This window comes from Diceros bicornis, chromosome 13 (assembly GCF_020826845.1).
Source record: "Diceros bicornis minor isolate mBicDic1 chromosome 13, mDicBic1.mat.cur, whole genome shotgun sequence".
NCBI classification, from domain to species: Eukaryota; Metazoa; Chordata; class Mammalia; order Perissodactyla; family Rhinocerotidae; genus Diceros; species Diceros bicornis.
In genome coordinates, this window is record NC_080752.1 from 39,246,729 (window position 1) to 39,252,728 (window position 6,000).

Here is a 6,000-nt window from a genome sequence, read left to right on the forward strand (position 1 = left end):
GCAGCAAGGCTGCCTAGATCCCCAGAATCCCACCCCGGGGTTGACTAGAAGAAACAGGATTTTAAGGAGGGAGTCCTAGTCTGGAGGGTTTAGGGCTGGAGGAGGCGTGAAGAGCCCTTGCCCCCACCTTAGGGACAGACTTCAAAAGGTAGAGGAACCGTTTGTAGGTTTGTAGCTTCGGGCCTCCAGGCTGAGAAAAGTGCTGCAGGGGGCACCCGCCTGTCCTCTGCTGGCTGCTTGGCCCGGGTTCTCAGGGCAGGGAAGCTGTGCAGGGAGAGGAGCCTCACTCTCCTAGTGCCCTCCCAAGTCTGCCCTCATTGGAGACTCATCTCTTGCTAATGCAAGGCTGGGTAATTACTCCCGTTTTGCAAATGTAGAAACTAAAGCCCTGAGAGGGGAAGTGCTCTGTCCAAGGTCACACAGCAAGTTAGTGGCTGGTCAGGATTTGCACACAGGTCTTCTGTGTTCTTTTGTCTACTTCCTACTGCTGCCCAGCCCCACCCATCCTTTGTCCTCTCTGGGCATCTGATTTCCCACACCCTCTCCTACTAGAATATCAACTCCGCGAAGGCAGGGATCTTTTCTGTGTTCACAATATCTCCCCAGTGCCTGGAACTGGGCTAGCAAATTATAGCAGGTGTGTGATAAAGCCTTATTGAATAACGAATGAATGAATGAATGAACGAATCCCATGCCTGCCCATGAGGGCAAGAGCAGGACAATATTCACCGCATCCCCCACTTACCGTGTTCCCACTCTGTGTGCCGGGCACTGGCATTGTCCCAGTCTTCCCAGCAGCCCTGTGGGGGAGAGCACTAACCCTGGCCCCGTTTTCAGCTGAAGAACCTGAGTAGAGAGGCAGCTTGACGTGCCCCAGATCGCACAGCTGGTGAGTGGTGGAGTCAGGGTCAGGATCCCAACCCGGTTCGTTCCAAGCCCAGGGCCCATGCCCCCCGGGCACCTGCCCTCTGTACCCCTTGCTTGAAGCTGAGCCCACCCAGAGGCCCACCCACCAGCTGCATTTAAGGCCGGCCCCCAGACTGACGGCTCCCCAGCCCCAGGCAACCTTCGGGGTCACCTCCCGGGGCTGGAGGTAGAGCTGTGACAGGGAGACCAAGGAAGGCCGGGCCCCGGGGGAGCGAGGCCAGGCCCTGGGCTGCTGCCCGCCCCCTCCGCCCGGCAGGGGTCTTGTCAGTGTCAGCAGAGGCCTCTCGCGAGATGAGGTTGACGTTTCCTGCACAGCTGGCCGGGGGCGGTCTGTCTTGCGCAGGAAGGGGCTCTGGGGGTGGGGGGGTTGTGAAAGGCAGATGTGACAGCCAGGCCCCGGAGACGGGCCCTGCGTGTCCTCCTTCTCCAAGGGCTTGATGCAGAAAACAGACACAGCTCCAGCCCCGCTAAAGGCTCCCGGGAGTGGCGGCTAGCCTTCAGGGAGGGCCCACATGCCACGCAGCGCACTGGTCACTTCCGTGCATCCTATCCTCGGCCCTCACAGCTACGCGTGAAGGGGGCATGAGGAATAGCCCCATTTCACAGTTAGGGAAACTGAGGCTCAGAGACAGGAAATCGGCTGCCCAAGGTCACCCGAACAGTGTGGCGGCTGCAGGATCAAATTCTGTTTGACCCCAGAGCCTTCAACTCCACTCTCAAGAGCTCAGTTGAAAAGTGTAAGTCACATCAATATGGCCCCTGATCTCGGAGACCTTTCTCCTGCAGCTTAATGAGGCAGGAGCAACAACCAGGCTGGGGAGCTGTAAGACACAGATTCAATCCGGCTTCTAGTGGACGCCCTCGCTGTGTGACCTTGGACAAGTCACTTAACCCCTCTGATCTGTAGCTGTCACATCCTCAAAACGGAGATTTGGTGCACCCATGTCTGAGAGGGATCATCCTGCTTACTGATCCCTGAGGCCCCTGCACCTCTCTCTCTGATCTCCTGGGCTGGGGAAGCCTTTCACAGGGAGAAGGAGAGGTGGCCTGTGGCAGTGAGTCTCGGGGGAAACAAACCACACAGTCTGTGAGAAGGTCCCAGAATATAGAACGGGGCAGAACTGGTCAAACCCTTATCAGAGATCTGAGGAACAGAGAGAAGCGACTTGCCCAAGGTCACACGGCGCATTAGCATCCACGAAAGGATTCCCGGTCCAGCACCTTCCCCCACGCAGCTGCCACAGCAGTAAAAACGATCAAAGAAATTTAAAAGGTTTACCTTTGGCCCTTGTTTTATTTTTTTTTTCCCTTAAATCTTTATTCCTTTTTCTTTGAAAAGAATAGCACATTGGGGTTCTTGGAAACTCTTTTTTTTTTGGTCCTTTTAAACAAAAAATAAGCAAACTCAGTTTAGAAGACCCTGAAGACAGAAGTGGCATCTTGACTGCCTCGCGCTACCCCCCCGGAGACGGCTGGCACCGTCGTGGAGAGCCCCGGCGGGGGGACTCGCTGGACCAGCTGCTGCATAAACAGCGAGCGACTTCAGACAGACTGGAAAATCAGGCGCCATTTCAAAGGCTCCACGACAGGCGGCAGCGGCAGTGGGAGCATGGAGGTGGCCTCCCCTGACGACCAGCCGTGAGTGGAAGGCCGGACTGGCTGCTGTGTTCTCAGCAGAAACAGCTGACAGAAGGACGGGCACACCTCTCCCTGCCAGCAAGGATGCTCTTACAATATTTGTCAACCTCTGAGCTTTGGGGGAGCGGGGAAGCCCGCGGTGGGTGGGGGAGAAAGAGGCATTGGCCCAGGGGGCCAGGACATGGGGGCCTGACCTCCCGAGGCCACTCTCGCCTGCAGAGCCGAGTGTCTCGGGCAGAGGGCTGGGTGGCTGAGGGCCCCGCCTGCCCCCGCCCGGCTGAGGTGGAGGAGGAGGAAGGGCCCAGCCCACTCCCGAGTCCCCTCTGTGCCGGGCAGTGCGCAGGCCACAGCAACGTTGGGGCCACACGGTTACTCTGCCCCTTTACAGACGAGAAGAAGCTGGACTCGCTGGCCCCAGAGAGGCAGCAGGAAGCCCCGCTAGAAAGGCTGAAGGGAAGCAAAAGCATTGGTGTGCGTGCACGTGTGTGCGTGCACATGTGTATGCAGGTATGTGTGTGCGTACGCGTGAGTGCAGGTGTATGCATGCCTGTGTGCATGCACGTGTGTGTGCATATGAGTACGTGCCTGTGTGTGTGCACATGTGTGGGTGCATATGTGTGCGTGCACCCACGTGTGTGTCTTAACACCACCACTTCCGTACTCACAGCTTGCGAGGGGCATTCCCTGATTGGATCCTCCACCTCAGGCCCCTGCCCCCTCCGTTTTCTCGGTCCTCCCTCCCCTCCTCCCCGTCTCCCCCTCAGAGAGACTTCGGAATGAGACAACCCAGGTTCCAGACCCAGCCCATCACTCCCAGGCCATGTGACCTCAGACATGGGACGCCGCCTCTCGGAGCCTCAGTTTCCCTGTCCATAAATGGGGTGGTGGCTCTGCCTTCATGGAGGGATGTGAAGCACGGAGCTCATGCCTGGTGCTCACAAGCCCCGGATGTGCACAGGTCCTTCCCCTCTCCCACCTTCCTCCTCTCTCCTCTCCTCTCCTCAGTTCCTTCCCAACCCCTCTCTGTGCCTCTGTTTCCCCACCTGTGAAACGGGGACATGCTACCTGTCTCCAGGGCTGGTGGAGAAGATTAGGAAAGATGTGTTCAAGCAGAGCCTGCGGTTTCATCCCTCACTGGCCGTGTTCCTGGTCACCCTGATATCTCAATGTCTGGCACATAAACGTGAGTTGTTATGCTGGATGAGGGAGGGGCACTGGTCTGTGTGTGTGTGTGACTGTTTGCACTAATCTTAAGTTACAGCAAGATGGGTTATTCTATAGGTATTCACTCATGAAACCACTACCCGAATAAAAATGTAGAGCCTTCCCAGCATCCCAGCACGTTCTCACTCCCAGTCGATACCTCCCCCCACCACCAGAGGTCACCACTACTCTGGATACAGCCAAAGTTTTAGCCTAGAAAGCTCTGGGGTTAGACCACAGGGAGAAGAAGGGATGGGGCAGGGCGGGGGGATGAGAGCAGGAGTATCTGGGCAGAGATATAGCAGAGATTGCATTGGGGTGGGGTGGCAGGAAGATGCTGGCTGTCAGAGAAGGCCCCTGAGCCTGGGGTCTCAGGGGACCCCTTCTCTAGGAGCTTCCCGCTGCCCGAGGGAGAGGCAGGAAGCGCGCACGGTGGCTCGCGGTCACGTGCATCTGGGGGCTCTGGGCTGGGCCGACCCCGCAGAGCCAGGAACGTGGGCAGCTGCCGCCCCGTGTCCTTTGATGTGCCAGAGATGGAGGCACACACACGCCCAACAATTAATTAATTGTGACTTTCATCGTGCAGCGGCTGCTTCCTATTGATCTCCGCCCCTCTGGAGTGAGAGAGACAATTAGGAGGGAGCGCAGCGGCGGCAGCTAATTACCCACAGAATGCAAAGCCTGCCTTTCAATTTATTAAACTTTTATCACAAAAATAACCTGGCCACCCCCTCCTGCTGAGACGCAAAGGGGGTGCTCTGGAGTGGCACCCCCAGTTAGCCCTTCACAGATGCGGAAAGCCCTAGGAAGGCACGACCACCGCATTGCCAAGAAAGACCCCGCACACACCCGGCTCTGGGAAATAAAGCTGGGAGAGGAGCAGCTGATCATCAAAACAGCCCCGGCCCGAGGCTGGGTCTGGGTAAAATCAGGCAGCGGACCAAAAGAACTCAGGCAGAGGCCTTCCAGGAATCCAGAGGCTCAGAGGAAGACTTGGGAATGTCCAAGCCCGCGGCAAAGGCTCTTGGAGACCATCCGGTCCCACCCCTGGGTGACGGAGGCAGCCTGTGTGCAAGCAGGGCCAAGGGATCCTGCAGCTCTGCCCGGTTCAAACCTCCGCCAGGCCTCTAGGATTTTCACTGCCTGCCGTTAGTTAGCACCTGCATAGGAGAGGCTGCCACCCCATTTTACAGACGTGGAAACGAAGCTCAGAGAGGCAAAGGCGCTCACTTGAGGCCACACAGCTGTACATGCGAAAGCTCCGCCTGAAGGCCCGCTCTCTTAGGCTCTCAGTGCATGGCCTGGGGCAGGTGACATCACCTCTCAGAGCCCCAGTGTCTCATCTGTAAACTGGGGATGATATACCTACCAGGCAGGGAAGTTGTGAACATTTACAGATAATTAAAAAATAGAAACCTGCCCGCCCTGCAGCGCGGCTAACTGCCATTGCCAATTGCCATCTCGATGGGAAACCGAGGCTGCAAGATGGTGTCAGCGACCCGAGGCCAGCACGCGGGCTGCGGGGGAGCAGAGGAGGCCCAGCCAGCCCTCTTTCCGCTCGTAAACGTCTCTGAGTTCAGACCCTGTTCTGCCTCTTGCTGCCTGTCTGCGGGCTCCTGAGCGGGTCTCCCACTAGCGGGACGTTGGTGGCCTTAGATCTGCCCGGCTTTGGGGACGCTCCTTCATGAACAGCGTCCCGTGGAGTCTGCCCACAGCCCCACGAGGCAGGCGGGACAGTGCATGTTAGAGATGAGGACACCGACGCCCTGACATGGAAAGGAGGGGCAGAGGCAGCACAGACGGAGCCGGGCCGAGCCCCCGGGCTCCAGGCCCCCACGCCGGGGCCCTCTCCGGGCCCCTGGGCAGAGCTAGTGCCCCGGCCTGGCTCTAACAGCAGCTCGGGACGCTCACCCCAGGCTGGCCCCCAAGGCCAACCATGAGCTTTTGCTTCCTCCCCTCCCCGCCAGGGCAAGCCGGCCTCCGGAAAGCCCCCTGCAGCCTTGGTTCCTGCAGGAGACAGTGGGAACGAAGGGAGGGATGCTCGTCCCGCCAGCCCCTACCCCAGTATGTGCTGGCTCCCACCAGGGCCTCCCAGCCACTGCCTGTCTGCCTGGAGCCAAGAGGCTGGAGAAATCGAGTGGCCCCAGAGAGGGCTGCTAGGAAGTTCCTTTCCCAGGGGAGGAAATCGCTGAGCCAGGGGCCGTTGGCCCTGTTTCCCCCTGTGCCTTCACC